Source organism: Oncorhynchus tshawytscha, linkage group LG09, assembly GCF_018296145.1.
Source record: "Oncorhynchus tshawytscha isolate Ot180627B linkage group LG09, Otsh_v2.0, whole genome shotgun sequence".
NCBI lineage: Eukaryota > Metazoa > Chordata > Actinopteri > Salmoniformes > Salmonidae > Oncorhynchus > Oncorhynchus tshawytscha.
Genome location: NC_056437.1, coordinates 74,980,851 through 75,001,211, shown reverse-complemented (window position 1 = coordinate 75,001,211; position 20,361 = coordinate 74,980,851). Strand labels below are relative to the sequence as shown.

At 40.9% G+C, this 20,361-nt stretch overlaps 1 protein-coding gene across 1 annotated transcript in view; it reads left to right on the top strand.

The window, feature by feature from the left end:
- Window positions 1-240: 240 nt before the first annotated feature.
- Window positions 241-20,361, top strand: part of LOC112246029 (protein ELFN1-like) — an 84,171-nt gene continuing 64,050 nt past the window's right edge. Inside the window, exon 1 of the mRNA XM_024414290.1 lies at window positions 241-634. The gene's annotated coding sequence lies outside the window, so the exon portion shown is untranslated. The remainder of the gene's footprint in view (window positions 635-20,361) is intronic.

The window sequence follows — 20,361 nt, the reverse complement described above, 5'->3', positions numbered from 1 at the left end:
AAATAACAAATAGGGTGATAACATCTTACTACATGAACATGTTGTGAGGCCAGTTTAAGTATGTAGGCCCTATAATATATATAGCTGATCTATACTATATTTTGAGGTGCAATGGCACACTTCAACAAAAGGATTTACAATTACCCTCCAGACTGTGTTGAACTCCACCATTTATAGCCTTGCGGTGACAAACAATCTTATTATGAGATTTATCTTCACCCCAACTGGGCTTGAGGATCAACATGCTTCTTCTCCTTCTCCTGCGCTTCCCAACTGAAATAATAACCCGTCGATTATGGTTAAAACGTGGTGTCAGCCCCGATATGATTGAAAAAAGAGCCCTGTCGCGGCATAATGAAAACTCCCGACTCCGGTTCGGGAATACATAAAGGCAAGGAGTGAAAGAGATTTCGATCAGGGCTCTCTGGCTTGAATTAATCACTCACTGTTTAATGGATCTTTGAGGCTTGTGCTTGACGCAGTGAGGAGCTGCATTTCTTTTATTCCCGAGACCAACAGAACCCTGGATTTTTCATCAGAAACCTGCTGCCTCCTTGAAAATGTCTTGGTGACATAGGGTTCCAGTTTTTGATCGGGAAAGGCTAGAGGGATTCTGCTCCGCTGTTGTAAGCAGGTAAGAGCTTAAATGTTTCTGGTTAGTGGAGGAATGCTGTACTCTAATACGCTTCAATGCCGCAGTTAACACAATACGACTATATTCTACAACATATTCAATGTACACGTTTTAGTCGTGTCTTAAAATATCGGCACAATACATTGAAAGTCAACGATGTAAAAGTGATTGCATTTTATTAGCAATAATAGTTTTCACACATGAGCCATATTCCAATGGCTATGTGTGTTAGCAACACATTGTAGCATATCACTTATCCTTGAGTTAACTGTAGAAAATGTAGAACTGGTTCGAAGTTGCATATGCATGCATAAAACTTAAACAAATGTTGCACATGCCTTTATGGTGACATGCATAGTTTAAGTTGTTTGGAATGTGTTTATTTTATCAGTGAACGATCAAATATAGGCATTTAAACTGTAGCACGTTAAAAATAATATTCACGTAGAGTGGTTTCTAAGTTATTGAATATAGCTAGGTTTATAATAATCTGTCCCATATAGAGAAATACACAACCATGTTGACTAAATAGAAAATCAGCGTTGCCATCCCCCAAACATCTTGATCTTATCCAATTTCATGTTCATTGTATGTAATATGCAATTGTAATGCAAAAGTAAAAGGGACGCCAACATTGAAGTAGCCACAATTGCCTGAAATGCATTTCAGCACCATGGACAACGAACGGACCCTCTTTACCGCTAGAGTTCGCCTTGAACCATAGAATATATTTCTCTCATGGCTTCGCTTCATGGGTTTTCTGAGAATTACATGACAACTGTGTTACTTTCCTATCTAATTAAATTATGAAAAATTTGCTTAATGTACACTAGTGCGCAGATCCTTGCTGACGTCAAGGCGACACCTTATCGGATAATTTCTCAGAGGTTTTAAACGTTCAGAATTTGAGTTTGCATGCAGAATGGTAGGTTACAGAATAAGCAACATACTGTATTACATCCAGAGTACAGCCCGATGTGCTAGGCGCGCCAAGTCCGTGAGGACACGAGGAACTGACCCAGTCAACAGGGCTAATCTGTACCGGTGAGTCTACATGACATACCCTACAGTACGCAGAAATACTTAGCCTACTGTAACATATTGCTGCACCATGTGCAGTTAAATATCGCAGGTATAATTAATCGGTGACTATGTAGACTCTAGGTTGCATGCCTCTGAGCATGGTAATACATTTTGTAATTCATGTGAAATAAGGGTTTGTGACGTATATAAACACCCAGACAGGCTAAATTAGGGTATGGATTTATCCCCATAAAGGTAACATTAGATGATTGAATTATCTCAGAGATTTTGGAATGCAGTTGATTGTATTCAATGACAAATATTTGTTTATATCCTGTGATTCATATCCAATGTCACAAATTCATGTGGTTGAAGTCAGACCTAGACAAACAACAATATGACCCTCTATGGACATAGGCAGAGCTAGTGCATGGGACAGGGGGTGCAGCCTACATCTACTTGGTTGAATATAAGGCGTCTTTGCTATTCATCTTGTATGCAAATGTATATTGTATAGCCTAGGTGTTTGTAAATATTGTAACATCTGTCTATCGGGTCTTTTTTTGTGCAAATCTTCTTATTTTTTTGACCAATATGCAAATATTGTATATTGTATTATTTTTGTGGATCAACTGCAACACTTTGATGAATGTGTGACATTGATAATGAAATTCTAAATTGATTCACGATATTGAGTAGGCCTTATTTGCATGAGGGCTGAGAAAGTGGTGGTTCGCTTACAAAGGTTGCCATGACAAGAGCCTAATGCTCAGCTGATACTCAGCCAAACATATTACGACAACAGCTTGAGCTGTTGTGTATAGTGGAGCATAAACCCTCGGCTTACACAGTTGACAAGTAAAATAAAAGGTATACTCATCTATTACGCGCGCGCATGGCACTTGGCACAAGTGCTATATCAATATGTTGAACGAAACATATTTTATTTCTTCCTCTTGTTTACCCCTCATTTTCATGACACCATTTACTTTCCACGTCTTTGTAAATAGTGGTGGGATGAGCAACCTAACTTGATATTTGCAGCTAAACCGGGAGAGTTTTGACGATTTTAAAACATCCTCACACAGTTTCATAGCTGCTGTCGCTGGAGCTTTACCTCACATTAGCATCCCGCATCTCCCTTTTCCTGTCCCTGTCTTTCTTATCTTGATTATGCAGCTTGAAGATTGAGTCAGCTATTTTGTATGCACGTTGCCTTAGCTTGGTTATTTGTGGAAGAGAGTTAGATCGTGCTGCGGATACTGAAAAGAAGTACAGCTTCTCATGACGGTAAGGAGTGGAGGAGACGGAGCTGTCCTGTTCGATATTGTCATTGGAAAAAGACATACAGTACCTTCAAAAAGTATTCACACCCCTTGACGTTTTACACATTTAGTTGTGTTTTACAGCCTGAATTAAAAATGTATTACATTTTGATTTTGTGTCACAGGTCTAGAGACAATAACCCATAAGGCTTTTGAAATGTTTACAAAGTAATAAAAATGAAAAGCTTGAGTCAATAAATATTCAACCCCTTAGTTATGGCAAGGCTAGATACATTCAGAAGTAAACATTTGCTTAACAAGTCACATAATGAGTTGCATGGACTCACTCTGTGTGCAATAATAGTGTTTAACATGATTTTGTACCCCACACATACAATTATCTATCAGGTCCCTGAATCTGTGTTTGTGAATTTCAAACACAGATACAACCACAACTACCAGGGAGGTTTTCCAATGCCTCACAAAGGCACCTATTGGTAGAAAAAAAGCAGACATTGAATATCCCTTTGATCATGATGAAATTATTAATTACATGTTGGATGGTGTATCAATACACCTAGTCACTACAAAGATACAGGCGTCCTTCTTAACTCAGTTGCCGGAGAGGAAGGAAACCGCTCAGGGAATTCACCATGAGGACAAAGGTGATTTTAAAACAGTTGCAGAGTTTAATGGCTGTGATAGGACAAAACTGAGGATGGATCAACAACAATGTAGTTAGTTCACAACACTAACATAAATGACAGATTTAAAAGAAGGAAGCCTGTACAGAATAAAATACTCCATAACATGCATTGTGTTTGCAACAAGGCACTCAAGTAAAACTGCAACAAAATGTGACAAATAAATAAATGTTTTGTCCTGAATACAAAGCGTTATAACACAATAAATTCACTGAGTGCCACTCTTCATATTTTTAAGCATGGTGGTGGTTGCATCATGTTATGGGTATGCTTGTGATTGCCAAGGACTAAGGAGTTTTTTTAGGATAAAAATAAACAGAATACAGCTACAAGCACAGGCAAAATCCTAGAGGAAAATCTGGTTCAGTCTGCTTTCCAACAGACACTGTGAGACACATTTACCTTTCAGCAGGACAATAACCTAAAATACCAGGCCAAATCTACACTGGAGTTGCTTACTAACACAACATCTAATATTCCTGAGTGGTGTAGATACAGTTTTGACTTAAATCAACATTAAAATCTATGGCAAGACTTGAAAATGTCTGTCTAGCAATGATCAACATTCAACTTGACAGAGCTTGAAGAATTTTACAAATAATTCTGGGCAAATATCTTACAATCCAGGTGTGCAACGCACTTAGAGACTTACCCAAAAATACTTACAGCTGTAATCGCCGCCAAAGGTGCTTCTACAAAGTATTGACTTAGGGGTGTGAATACTTATGTATTCAGACTGAAACACAACAAAATGTGAAATAATTTAGGGGGTATGAATACTTTCTGAAGCCAATGTAAGTAGTGATGCTTATGATGAGGATGATGATGATGATGTGTCTACTGGTGGTGATAGGTTGTCAATTTAGTAAACTCATGCATAACTTTGTGAGGACATAGTACCTTTAATCCGGCATGGTAACTGGTGATTTCCTGGACAAGGCAACAAAGCATTATTCTCTTGTTGAAAAAAAGTGATATAAAATACTACATAATAAGGAATCTTACTGAAGATAAAAGAAAGCATGACTGTCTTGTAGAAGGCATCTATGCTTTGTTTCAGAATTGATTGCAGTAGATGCGCTGCATATTGTAGAGAAGTTACCTAAGCATGACATACTGGCGTGCTCAAACCCAGATGCTCTGGGTATATGGTTAACAATGTGTAAAGTGTAATCAAAGAGACCAGTCATGCTTTGTAGACAGAGCTAAGAAACATATGGTAGAACAGCATGCCAAAATCTGCAGTTACAATACCACAATACTGTACCGGCCCCAGCATCAGTACGACATCAGTATCCTCCTCAATAGGGCCAATTAGTGGAATGTCTCAAGCCTCTACACGCTCTACGCAGATGTAAGATTCAGTATTGCAATGCCGTTTTTCATCACAAAAGGGGAAGCTCCTTGTAATACCTGAAAATTGAGAGTGAGACATGCCTTATTTGACATGGAGAGGTGGGAAGCTAAAAGGGCTAGCTAGCTTGCTATGTTTTTAGCCAGGCTAAAGTCAGCTAGCCAACTACTACTAGCAAGGGAAGGTGACTCTTCCTTGCTTTCATAAAATGAAAAGACAAAAATAAAAAACTTTGCTTATCGCTCCCCTGTGAATGTGAGTGGGAATGGTAAGGATTTCATGTTACCAAAAGGTTTTCGCTACTCCAAATATCCCACTCCGCCCACGTGTATGCACGTAGACCAACGGAGTGAAGCTTGTAGTAATCTTTAGGTGCAGCTGAGAGGTCATGGAGTCCCATTTGGTCTAACCCAGAAGTGAGTTGGTGCTGCTGTGAGAGCATCAGTACTGGGCCTTGGCCTGAGGGACCATCACGCAGAGAAGCATAGGACCTGCAGCGATCACAGACTCAATACAACACCAACAAGACCTGTTGGTATTATAGTTTATAGTACTGATGACTTTGAGTCCAGTTATGGCTACAATACGGTGTCATGAATAGCTGTTTGCATTGAGTGTTGACTAGTATGTGGACAAACCAAGAGATTTTGAGTGAGACCAGCATAACCCAAGTCAGCTTCATCACCAAGAGGTGTCTTGGTAAATTATGCAGTAACACCAGCTGGAATCTATAACAATCAGATTTGTTTTTTCCATATTAATGCAGTGGGCATAATACATTATGTGCTTTACTTTGCATATTTCATCTCACCTCATATGGATGAGAAATAGGATTAGGCCTGCTATGGAAAAAAATATATCTGAGATGCTATCATGTCAAACATGTTACAAGGCAGGGTTATGAGAAAAGTTGGTGTAATTGTGAAATAATCATCTTTTAAATTCAGACAAGATAATTAAATGGCACATGTGAGGGAAGTGTCTGTGGTGCTAATAGGATATCAGCTTGAAGTAGCACATGTGCTGCAATTCCTCCCTCTCCTTTGGGATAACAAGCATCCCACTGGGCACACTATGACATTTCAACGTGGGTAATTGGGTCATATTTGGCTGAGACGTTGATCAATGAAATTACAACCTAGATTCACCCATTCAAAAATACAGCCAAAAGTTAGTTGAATGTCCAATGTGGTATTGTTATTCTTTCAACCATCTAAAATCCCAACCAAATTCAAATGGAACACAATGTTGGGTGTGTGGTTTAGTTGTCACCCAAATGTCTATCCCTGTGCTTTCAACCATTATTTAAACCAATCATTACATTTGAAATCAACCAGAGCTTGAAACCCTAGGCCTAGTGTATTGTCTATTTTTAGTTGAATTCTGGGTTGAAATGAAACAATAGCTGTTGATGACTTTGCAAATGCTGTATAGGCCTAAATAGCATCATGATATACTGTAAGTGATAAAGTATGGTCACATTTCATTTTCTCTGCTAAAACCTACTCTTATGGAATGACTTTGACAGCAACATTGAATCTATTTAGTTTTAGATGTTAGAGCTCTCAACAATTATTCTCAAAATAGCACATTGGCAATGGTTAGTGACACATATCTTAGCTAAACAGGGCTGGGCTTGGTTAACAACCTGGATGGGAGACCAAAGAGTCGCTGTTGATATATCAATTCTCTTTTAGGACTTTTTTTTTCTGATAGTGGATATAATGCTGAAGATCTGACGTTGTTTTAAAGGTGAACATGACATATATGAACATTGATCAAATATATTTAAAGGTTTGTCTATGCTGAAATGCTGGTTACCATGATGACATAACCACCCTCAAAACAAGTTTCACCCTCAAAACAAGTTTCACCCTCAAAACAACAGCTTTGATGACTTTTTCAAATCCAATGTGTTTTCCATGTCACAATTCGTTGACAAATTCCGTCGAAACAACGTTGATTCAACCAGTTTGTGCCCAGTGGGATGTGCCTTTGATAAATGTCTTTCATTATCATACGCAGACTGTAATCTGTTTGTTTGAAATGGATGGAAATGATTGGTGAATTAAATTGTAAATGTTGACAGTGTTTGAAACCCCTCCATTATAGTCAACATCACACCCTGCCTCTTGTCATTTAAAGACAATGAACACTGTGACACAGGCATTGTACCACACTGTGGTGGCATATGCTAGACTGAGCCACAGTTCTGTTGTCAAACTACATCCATGTAAATTAAATCCCAATTGAAGAAACTACGTAGTTCTATACTATGAAACACAAGTTCAACATTTCATTGAAACATGGAGGGTCTATAAATGCCTCTGATTTGAAGGACATGTTTGTCATATAGGCATTGTCTGAATTGTATCTCGGGACAATTGATATCCGAAATAAAGTCTATTGACAGTCCCTGAGCATTCAGTGGCAAGAAACAATATGACTGAGGGTTGAGGACTTTCTGTATCTAATGGAGCCTGGAAGTTGCAGATAAGCTGGAAATACAAAGCTGATGTCCTAAAGCTGGATGGTTGCCCTTGGGTGCAGTTGTATTTCAGTCCTGCAAAACAAAGATGGCACAATTGCAGAGATAGTATCTTTTAGAAAGCATACAAAATGTCATTCGAAAACTTCCCCTTGAAAAGGGCAGCTTGTTTGACTCATTAACTGTGTATGGCGTTTACTGAGCTGTGACCTGGACCCGTCTCAAGAAGAAATGTGTTGGCGTTTACTTAGGAGACTTTATTGAAGGTGGCAGAGATGGCCATTTAGATCCCTGATACATCTAGAAACTAATGGGATGCAAAACAAATTTTGCTTCCAGTGTCAGTTTCAGAGTGTTGTTGGGTTTACGAATAAGTGCTGTCTCCAGTTCACAAAGGTATAATTTCCTCTAGATCACTGTTGTTTAAAAGCAGTTGAGCCCCTGATCATGCTGTACAACCCTGCTGAAGAAGAGTGTCCATGTGAAAAGGAGACAGATAAATTATAATAGGAGTCTAATTGTTGAGAAGATTTCCTTCGCAGGGGTTGGCTCGGGGGGGGTAATTTTAATCAGTCACAACTCATATACGAGTGCACAAAGATGAAAACCGTTCTGGTGTGCCAGGCAGCCTCATGCTGACTGCTTTATGACGGAAGAAAACCTTTAGAAAACAAGCATCACACAAGTGGCACGGCAGCGAGGCATATTGAACGCCCCCCTCGTCCCCCTCTCCCTTGCCATCTTCTCTGCAAGTAATTACAGGGCAGGGCTACAAAATACCACGGGGGCTGTATACCTGCAGGCTGAAGCACCGCATGGGTTGATGAATATCCTGTGCATGAGAACCCATTAAAACTGACGATACATAACGGGTTTGTCAATGTGCTCACTTCAGAGGCTTTCTTATTGATCTGGCTTTTTTGAGTGAGTGTACGAGAAAAAGTATTTCCTTCCTTCACTGAATGACATACTCTTGGATGACGGAATGTGCATATGAGCCACACTGCAGGAATTCAGGGTGAAAAGGTCAACCTCATCATACAGAGGAAAGATAAAGCAATGTATGTACATGCCAAGAAACTGTCAGAAATAGTAACAATAATAGCAGATGTATTATTTTAAAAACATATGAAATCAGGCATAACAACACCACATAATCTTTTTTGTTTACTTGTTTTAAAAACCTGTCAAAAACATTTTTCTTCAATACATTATACAGTAGTCCTATGCATACATTTACAAATGACATGAACATTGCCGTTTTGAAACAGCACACTGTCTGTGAAGTCTCTGCCCGAAAACATTGTTTGTGCCAATGCGTTATGCATATCAGATGATAGGAAAAGCTAAAGAAGTTGAAGCCAACTATATTGATGTTGTCCATATTGTTTAGTTGTATAGCAAAATATGTGTTCCACTAGGTATGATGCTCGAGTCTATCATTCACCCTTAAGTGAAGGTGGGACCAACACGCACGCACGCACGCACGCACGCACACACACACACACACACACACACACACACACACACACACACACACACACACACACACCAACATCCTGTTCCATGAAAAGACCTCAGGAGTAAGACCCACAAAGTCCAAATGATTCTGGTTACTCTGTAGCTAGGAAATACATTTTTCACATAGAAATGTGTGTTATAGATCTGTCATTCTCATTGAAAGCAAGTCTAAGAAGCGATATCTGTTCTATGTGCGCTATTTCATTTTTGGGTCTTTTACTTTAGTACACAAGCTTCGAAAAGCTGAAAATGTTATATTTGGTTATGGAAAATATATTTCACAACGGTTTAGATGGTACAATGATTCTCTATACTATACTTGCTTGTTTTGTCACGTAAACTGAAATCAAGCGAATTTTAGCAACCACAAAAAAAGGTGAACCATCAGTAAGTCTTAAAAAAATTTACATTTAAAAATGTCTTACTTCAGGAAATTATATCTGTATTGGCTCAAGTCTAACATCTCCCCTTTAGATGAGATTGGATTCATGATAGTTTGATAATTACAGGAAAAGCATGTATGGTATGAGGTGTGCGAATCAGAACTGTAAATATATGATTTAATATAGTCTATTGTCTTTACAAATCAGCAGTCTCTCAGCAAGATCATGTAATAGATCATTAAGATAAACACTTGCCTACCTAGATGGATTTTCCATACAGAGTTCCATCACAATGTTGGTGGGTGAATCACTTTGCAGTAATGGCTGAGGTTCCGGCAGAGAGGTGAGTGTACACTGCCAAACCCTGTGCTGCATGTTTTAACAGTAGCTGCTTCAAGCCGTGGAAGTGCCAAACCCTCCTCACCATAATCAATACTTATCTCTCTCTCTTTGAATGTCAAGTGATCACATTGCCTCAAATCTGCCCCTGTGCATGCTAATGCTGTGGATAGATGCTTGTCTTTGCCTGAGAGAGATTCTATGATGGATCAGATTGACAGTGCTTTCAATTTTTAAGTGAATTATTAAAAGATGAAATGCAATGTGAAATCCATGCAATAGTATATGTCTGTGGTGTTTAGTATGGATCTATATGTGTGGGCTTTTGATGATACACACCCTGTAAAGCAATTGGTATCTGTTTTTTTATGATGCAGAGCATTACTCCCATTGGTATGTACAGCCAAACAGCGGAGACAACAGGTATGTTTTAAAAAGTGAAGTCAATGGAACAAGTGTGATTTGATGGAAACAGCCTCACTGCCAACTGCAATGATATACTTCCTGCCTCTGGAATGGATTGTCTAATACTGTAACAGCTCTCGTTTGTAGAATGAAGAGTGGACCAAGGCGCAGCGTGGTAGGCGTACATCGTCTTTTTATTGATGACACCAAAACAAAATAACAAAGACAAATAAACGAAAGCGAACAGTTCTGTCAGGCACAGACACTAAACAGAAAACAAGATCCCACAAAACCCAAAAGGAAAATGACAACTTATCAACCAATCAGAGACAACGATAGACAGCTGCCTCTGATTGGGAAACACAAACGGCCAAAAACAAAGAAATAGAAAACATAGACTTTCCCACCCGAGTCACACCCTGACCTAACCAAACATAGAAAATAATAAGGAACTCTAAGGTCAGGGCGTGACAAATACCCTGCTTATCTAATTAATAACGTGCTTGTCTGCTAAACAGACAAGGAAAAGTTGACAAAATATGAACATTACACACTGTAATTCTGTCTATTCTACTGTGGGAATTCAAGAGAGCGAAGGAGAAACTGAATTGAAAGGAACTCATTGCCTTAGAGAGAAGTCCAAATTGGTGCTGCCGCCGCCGCAGCACAGCAGTAGACAGACGCGGTAATGTTTTCCCACTTTTGATATCATGTAGCTGCACTCCCACCCAGATGTAAGGCTCATTTACACACGTCGAGCCTGGCTTGTTTATCAGTACAAATTATACTTCCGCCCCATCTGACAAATCACAACGGGTTATTCTTTCAACCTCCGTTTTGCATCTTTGCATGGACATCGCTGATGGGTAATCTGGTGCCTGTGGCTATGAAGAAAATACTCTCCCTTTGATTTCAGAAGATGTCTTATCTCGCCCGTCGTCAGGGAATGAAAGGTAATGCTTTACCCATAAGGGATCTTAGTCGGAAGATTGACTTATTTCATTACCCTGCACATTTATTAATTACCAACAGAGAAATTCAAGGATAACTCCTGGATTAGGTATATTAAAAGTCAGGAGATTTCAAAGATGTTGGTTCCTTCAGGACAGTGGTCACGAAACAATGTTCTTTTTCCTTCTTTCATGAAGCTGTGCCATATCAAAGTCTCTAACGTCTTAATATGAATTGTGTGGTTGCTATATTTAAAGAGTTGCAGTTGTTGACCATAGATGGAACACATCCCTTTGTATCATACAGTTTTATTATCAGTAAAGCATTTAACTGGATTCGTGTGATGCATTTTCCTAATGAAGAGTAATGCTACACAGGTGGCTGTTGGTGATGAACCATTTCATCCAATGGCAAATGCTTGATTCCTCCGATAGGCCACAGTGCGGCTGTCGAGGCAGAGTGCTTTAATCTGGCAAAAAAAGAGAATAAATCATCAACATCTGCTGAGCGAGGGTTAAGTCCATCTGTTCAACTACTGGGAGCCCTCTGGTGTCGAAGGTCTAAGTGGTTTTCCCTCTCTCTTAAAAATGGATCTCCAAACAAAACAAAACTATGATTCATGAATATTCATTTGGAGCACCATCAATAGTGTCTGTCCTGGTCCAGTGAGGTGTTTGGATGGGCGTGTGGCTAGATGAGCACCCCTCTGATGGATGAGGTGAGGCAGTGAACAGTGGCGACAGCGCCGCTAGAGCCATGCCATCATCAGTCATAGGTAATGTGAGCAGGTTTCGTGAAGCATGACCTCTATGTTGAGCCTCTATGAGCGACTTTTGACCTCAGACATAGCATCAGTAACCACAGTCTCACACCAGACCAGAGAAGGGGGATGACACTTGACATCAATGCCTACGTCATTTGAAGAAAGGTGATTGATAGCTTACAAAGCCATGGACAGGGAGCTACGTTTTTATGTGCAATATCCATGTTCTCAATTCAGCCCCATTTTTAGGGGCACCATTTAGGACCTAAAGTCCCTTTTTAAGGCAGTGAGATAATCAAGCAAAATGTATTTTAAATTCTATTGACTGCAGACTGATAAACAGCTGTAGCTTTAATGTGTCTCTCAATTTTTAAGGGTCTCTAAGCACTTCTGTCAAGATGCACCATAAATCAAAATTCTGGCCCACTGAGGCTTCGCAATTACCTAAGCTCAAGTATCGATTCATAATTAAAGACTTTTAGAGTTTTAAAATCATTCATGCAATGTCCGCATTTGGGGTTAAGATAATCACTGTTCTCCTCCTCCTGCCCCTGCCCACCCAGATCCCCCCCCCCTCCTTTATGTACATTTCTATTTACATTTATTTGTATTATTATCTATGTTTTTATTATATATATATATATATATTTATTTCAATGCATTGTTAAAGTTTGGCGCTCAAGAATTACATCTGCAACTATATACATGTGACTATTAAACTAATCTAATCGAACCTAAACTCAGGATTTCCATCAGTATTACTGGAGGAATCTAATGGATTGTCAACAAGAGAGTGAAGAGATAGCATTGTTACCATAGAAACGGCCTCTAAACATACTAGCATCTACTTATTAAAATGTGCCAATATTCACACCGTTTGCCGGCAACAGTGTATGATAACAATTATGTTGGAGAGCGTGCTTTACTTACTGGCCCTCCCTCTTCCTCCCTCCCTCTTCCTTCCTCCCTCTTCCTTCCTCCCTCTTCCTTCCTCCCTCTTCCTTCCTCCCTCTTCCTTCCTCCCTCTTCCTTCCTCCCTCTTCCTCCCTCCCTCTTCCTTCCTCCCTCTTCCTTCCTCCCTCTTCCTTCCTCCCTCTTCCTTCCTCCCTCTTCCTTCCTCCCTCTTCCTTCCTCCCCTCTTCCTTCCTCCCTCTTCCTCCCTCCCTCTTCCTTCCTCCCTCTTCCTCCCTCCCTCTTCCTTCCTCCCTCTTCCTTCCTCCCTCTTCCTTCCTCCCTCTTCCTCCCTCCCTCTTCCTCCCTCCCTCTTCTCCCTCCCTCTTCCTCCCTCCCTCTTCCTTCCTCCCTCTTCCTCCCTCCCTCTTCCTTCCTCCCTCTTCCTTCCTCCCTCTTCCTTCCTCCCTCTTCCTTCCTCCCTCTTCCTCCCTCCCTCTTCCTCCCTCCCTCTTCCTTCCTCCCTCTTCCTTCCTCCCTCTTCCTCCCTCCCTCTTCCTTCTACTGTATGTATGGAAAACATGTCATTACATTATAATGTAGTGGTCTTTCAACTGCTCTTGCCATTGGTAGCGCATATGAAATAAAACATGATTTGCATATGGATTTGTTTGTAGAACAGTAGTGTTGTCATGATTTGCAGTACTGTCAAGTATTGTGTGTGTTGAAATCCTTTAAAAAAAATGTAAATAAAACTTAACTTTGGAATAAAGTAATCCTTTTTTGTCCCAGTATAGAAACAGTTTCTGTTGTCACTATTGATTTGGCTGAGGTCTTTAAGAGCATGTAGACCACAGCCTAGTCATTTCCAAAGAAGTGGTCGCCCAGATGATGATCGATTGCAGAGTAATGAAGGTGGACACAGCATTGCGCTTTCAGGGCAACAACTTCACACAGCAACACCAAATGAATGAAATACATTTAGCTCACTATATGTTGTGTGCCCTGAGCAATGAAGTCGATCCCTTTCCGTGCCAAGTTTGGAGAGTGGCGTTGCACAGAGCCATGCATCATGATTCAGATCAGACTCCAGATTCCTCTCAGCAGTTGCAGTGCCTAGTGAAAGCCTACCCACCCCTTGCACAGTCTTCACATTTTGCTGACGTGAAATGTTACATTAGGAATTACATTTGATTTATTTCCTACCGATGTACACAACCTACTCCACAAGTGAAATAACTATTATAGAAAATTGTCCAAATGAATACAAATAATAAACATGTATTGATTACTTATATTAGTACTTGGTGAAAATACATTTTGCAGTCATTACAGCTGTGATTCATTTAGATGAAGATCCTTCCAAACTTGCACAACTCTCAGTGCAACAGATAACCATTGTTTTTGTCAAAATTGCTCAAGCTCAGTACATTTGGTTGGGAATCGTTGATGGACAGCAATATTCAAGTCTGGACTGGGACTGGACCATTCAGGAACACTCAACACCTCTTTATCATTACAATCTGTTTAGTCGTCCGGTTGTAACTGTACAACTCTATCCCAGGGTTAGGTTTTCAGGAGACTAGGGCGGGCTTTCCTCTTTTAACCTGGGCTTTGTTACTTTCATATTTATTTTGAGTCTGACAAACTTCCCAGCCCCTGCCAGTGACGGGCATACTGTACGTATAACATAATGCTCTGCCACCACAATACTTGGAAATGCAGAGTATCAACCACATTGGATTCACTCCACATTCACTCCACATTCACTCCACATTACTGGCCTCCATGACAATGTCAAAATAATGAATCCACTCCAAATCATCTGTTCTGTTTGCAACAAGGCCATTAAGTAATACTGCAAGACAATTGAGATAAAAATTCAAAATATCAGCGGGACAATTACCCAAATATTAATGCCAAAGACACACCAGAATGGCTTTCCAAGAGGTGTTGAGTGTTCCTGAGTGGTCCAGTCTCAGTCCTGACTTAAATTAGATTGAATATTGCTGTCCATCAATGATTCCTAACCAAATTTACTGAGCTTGAGCTATCGTGGCAAAAACAATAAACATATGTTGCCCTAAGAGTGCAAAGATGTTAGAATCTCATTCAAAATGATTCACAGCTGTAATGGCTGCCAAAGGTGCTTCCTCCAAGGGGCTGTGAAGACATATACAATCAAGACATCTTTGTCTTTGTGTTATTCATTTTGTAATAAAATAAAAACTAATCTTTCACTTTGAAATTGTGGAGTAGGTGATGTAGATCTTTAGAAAAAAAACATCTAAATGTAATTCCTTTTTAGATTAAATTTGAAGGCAGCAAAAGACTGTGAACAGTGTGCAATCGGTGTGTAGACTTTCACTAGGCACTATAACTGGTGCATGTTCTGTAGACAGGAGCCACACACATTTCAATATTTACATGATGCAACCACCATGAGCGAAGCCATGCAGTGTCACTTAACCAGAGGAAGGAACAACATCTCTATGTATATAACTTATTTTCCTTCCCGCCCATGTGATGCAGGAATAGGCAAACATCTTGGCAGCATGCTAGGTTCTTTGCAAAGATCCCTTTTTTAATGATTATTATTCAGGCCGACAGCTGGCAAGAATAGTGGTGCTTCCACAGCTGCGGTGCATCAATCTGACGGTCCACCTGTTGTCTCCTCACTCGCACGCCCTGCGCTGCTCGTTAAACAGTGCTGCCTTTCAGGCCGCATCAGCTCAGCCTGGTGATCACCCACTGTGAGACCAGAGCACTGAGAGAGAGGGAGAGGAGAGGGAGAAAGGAGAGAGAGGGATCTGAGGTGCCAGATTGCTGAGCCTGTGAGGTGTTATCCCCGAGATAAATGTGGAGATCTGTGTAAATCCTGCATGTCAATTATGCCATCCTACCTTTTTAGTAAGACCACGTGAATCTTTGTGCCGAGCCAGTGTGAGACGGGGAAGAGAAATATAGAAGGATATGTCCATATCAAGGGGACATGGAGATAGATTTCTAAACTATTTTGCCTTGCAAACATATTAGAATTCACTCGCCAACTCTCAGCTAAGAACCTTTTGGACTTCAAATGATATTCTTAATTAATGTGCACCAGTCTGGTTTTAGGCCTGGACAAAGCACCATACTTCCGGCGCCGACAGAGATGTCCGCCTCGCTTCGCGTTCCTAGGAAACTATGCAGTTTTTTGTTTTTTTTACGTGTTATTTCTTATATTAGTACCCCAGGTCATCTTAGGTTTCATTACATACAGTCGAGAAGAACTACTGAATATAAGAGCAGCGTCAACTCACCATCAGTACGACCAAGAATAAGACTTTCGCGAAGCGGATCCTGTGTTCTGCCTTTCACCCAGGACAACGGAATGGATCCCAGCCGGCGACCCAAAAAAACGACTTCGTAAAAGAGGGAAATGTAGCGGTCTTCTGGTCAGACTCCGGAGACGAGCACATCGTGCACCACTCCCCAGTATACTTCTCGCCAATGTCCAGTCTCTTGACAACAAGGTGGATGAAATCCGAGCAAGGGTAGCATTCCAGAGGGACATCAGAGACTGTAACGTTCTTTGCTTCACGGAAACATGGCTCACTGGAGAGACGCTATCGGAGTCGGTGCAGCCAGCTGGTTTCTCCACGTATCGCGCCGACAGAAACAAACATCTTTCTGGTAAGAAGAGGGGCGGGGGCGTATGCCTTATGGCTAATGAGACGTGGTGTGGTCACAAAAGCATTCAGGAACTCAAGTCCTTCTGTTCACCTGATTTAGAATTCCTCACAATCAAATGTCGACCGCATTATCTACCAAGGGAATTCTCTTCGATTATAATCACAGCCGTATATATTCCCCCCCAAGCAGACACATCGATGGCTCTGAACAAACTTTATTTGACTCTTTGCAAACTGGAATCCATACATCCTGAGGCTGCATTCATTGTAGCTGGGGATTTTAACAACGCTAATCTGAAAACAAGACTCCCTAAATTGTATCAGCATATCGATTGCGCAACCAGGGCTGGCAAAACCTTGGATCACTGCTATTCTAACTATTCTAACTAATATGCGTCATGCATATAAGGCCCTGCCCCGCCCTCCTTTCGGAAAAGCTGACCACGACTCCATTTTGTTGATCCCTGCCTACAGACAGAAAGTAAAACAAGAAGCTCCCACGCTGAGGTCTGTTCAACGCTGGTCCGACCAATCTGATTCCACACTCCAAGACTGCTTCCATCACGTGGACTGGGATATGTTTCGTATTGCGTCAGACAACAACATTGATGAATACGCTGATTCGGTGTGCGAGTTCATTAGAACGTGGGTTGAAGATGTCATTCCCATAGCAACGATTAAAACATTCCCAAACCAGAAACCGTGGATTGATGGCAGCATTCGCGTGAAACTGAAAGCGCGAACCACTGCTTTTAATCAGGGCAAGGTGACCATGACCGAATACAAACAGTGTAGCTATTCCCTCCGCAAGGCAATCAAACAAGCTAAGCGTCAGTATAGAGACAAAGTAGAATCTCAATTCAATGGCTCAGACACACGAGGTATGTGGCAGGGTCTACAGTCAATCACGGATTACAAAAAGAAAACCAGCCCCGTCACGGACCAGGATGTCTTGCTCCCAGGCAGACTAAATAACTTTTTTGCCCGCTTTGAGGACAATACAGTGCCACTGACACGGCCTGCAACCAAAACATGCGGCCTCTCCTTCACTGCAGCCGAGGTGAGAACATTTAAACGTGTTAACCCTCGCAAGGCTGCAGGCCCAGACGGCATCCCAAGCCGCGCCCTCAGAGCATGCGCAGACCAGCTGGCTGGTGTGTTTACGGACATATTCAATCAATCCCTATCCAGGATAGGATCGCAGCAGCGCCTCTTCAACCTCAGGAGGCTGAAGAAATTCGGCTTGTCACCAAAATCACTCACAAACTTCTACAGATGCACAATCGAGAGCATCCTGGCGGGCTGTATCACCGCCTGGTACGGCAACTGCTCCGCCCACAACCGTAAGGCTCTCCAGAGGGTAGTGAGGTCTGCACAACGCATCACCGGGGGCAAACTACCTGCCCTCCAGGACACCTACACCACCCGATGTTACTGGAAGGCCATAAAGATCATCAAGGACAACAACCACCCGAGCCACTGCCTGTTCACCCCGCTATCATCCAGAAGGCGAGGTCAGTACAGGTGCATCAAAGCTGGGACCGAGAGACTGAAAAACAGCTTCTATCTCATGGCCATCAGACTGTTAAACAGCCACCACTAACATTGAGTGGCTACTGCCAACACACTGACTCAACTCCAGCCACTTTAATAATGGGAATTGATGGGAAATGATGTAAAATATATCACTAGCCACTTTAAACAATGCTACCTAATATAATGTTTACATACCCTACATTATTAATCTCATATGTATACGTATATACTGTACTCTATATCATCTACTGCATCTTTATGTAATACATGTATCACTAGCCACTTTAACTATGCCACTTTGTTTACATACTCATCTCATATGTATATACTGTACTCGATACCATCCACTGTATCTTGCCTATGCTGCTCTGTACCATCACTCATTCATATATCTTTATGTACATATTCTTTATCCCCTTACACTTGTGTGTATAAGACAGTAGTTTTGGAATTGTTAGTTAGATTACTTGTTGGTTATTACTGCATTGTCGGAACTAGAAGCACAAGCATTTCACTACACTCGCATTAACATCTGCTAACCATGTGTATGTGACAAATAAAATTTGATTTGATTTGAAAAGCAGCTATGCTTGTCTTAGATTCGGTGTTAAATTACTTATTTCATAAGAATGACTATGCTGCCACATTTATAGACCTATCTAAGGCCTTTGATACTGTCGACCATCCCTTACTCATTCAAAGGTTCTCTGAAATGGGCCTCGACCATGTGTCTTGCAAGTGGTTGGGGAACTATCTGTCAGATAGTACACAATGTGTGCTTTCTGATGGTGTCAAGTTACCTCGATAGTAATAAGGGTGTCCTGCAGGGGTTGATTTTGGGACCTGTCCTCTACCGTATAGAAATATTATTGGTCTTTCTGCAAAAACCTGCAATATTCCACTGTATGCAGATGGTACTGTTATGTACGTTATTGCCCCTACTGCTGACCAGGCTATGTTAGACCTGCAATCTGATTTTGTTGCCTGGCAGAAAGACCTTGCCGATTCAAATTGGCACTTAATGCGGGAAAAACTGAATGTAATGATGTTTTCTAATTCTCAGAGAAATATTTCAGATGGTCTACACATTTATGCCTATAAATATCGATGCTTTTTGACATTTAAAAACACTGCTCTAAAACCCTTGGATACGGCTTATCACAGGTGACAGGTTTAATACTCATCACCGCATCCTTTATCAAAAGGTCAGCTGGACCTCTCTAAATTCCTGTAGATCACTTCATTTCTCCCATTTTGTTTACAAAGCTCTGCGGCACACGCTTCTAAAATATCTCACTTCTCTGTTAAAGTAGAAAAATACGAGGCACCAAACCCGCTCACAGGGTTGGTTAACTCCTGAGGTCCCTCGTGTCTCTACCAACCTAGGTAAATCAGCCTTTAGTTTTAACGCACCAACATGTTTGGAAAAATTTGAATCTTCATTACATCTTGAATGCCTGGTGCCAATAGTGTAGTTTAGAACGAGGAATGAATTCACTGTGGTTTGCGAGCATTTTGGTTGATTGGAATAATTGATTGATGTTGTTGAAATGAGGTGTATCTGTTGTATTTTGTGGCGTCTTTTTCCCCCCTGTTTTATTGAATTATCATGTTGACTTGTGAATTGTTTGTTCTCAGGGCACAATAGAGAATGAGAATGCAAGTTAAAAGTTACATTTATGAAACCAAATCCATTTGGAATCTGTGTTAGAATCAGCCTTCTTAAATTCAACTGCACCCCCTGCGAGTCTTCGGTTTCCTTATTAGTATTATTGCAGGGACTGGACTGAACCTTTACCCTTTGTACCCACGGCCAGTAACCCGATGGCCATGTTGTAGGTTAACAACTGCACACCATAATCACATTCCTGGATCATAATTAACCATGTCTGATTGCATTTTCTAATTGAATTCACTTAAATATGACCAGATTAAAGGATGTTTGATCTTTGAATTAATCATCGACTAGTATTATTTATTTATCCACCAACAGTATCATTTACGCAATGTGAGGTATGCATTCCATTACTTCTTTCCAGTAATAAGAGTGTAAACACATCCCTAGAAACACAGAAGTAAATAAGGGCATCTAAAGTGGTCTGTGATGCATAAATTAAGTTGGCACATTAATCACACCATAGAAGAAGGCTGAAAATCCAATTAATTTTAAAAGTATCTTTGATACTCCTATAAGATCTGGAGCTGATTATCAACTGTAATCCCTTCTGACCACCATGGAAAGCCACATTACCCCAAACACAGGAACCTGTTCCATCCTGCAGGGGCAGAAGAAAGTAAACCACGGCCGATGCTCGGCTTTGGCCCCTGTTATTTCTGAGATTTAAGGTCAACAACTGTATCCTTATAATACTGTCTAATCTGATGTTCACGGCTAAATGCTTATCCTGGGTGTTACGTGCCCCTGCCTGT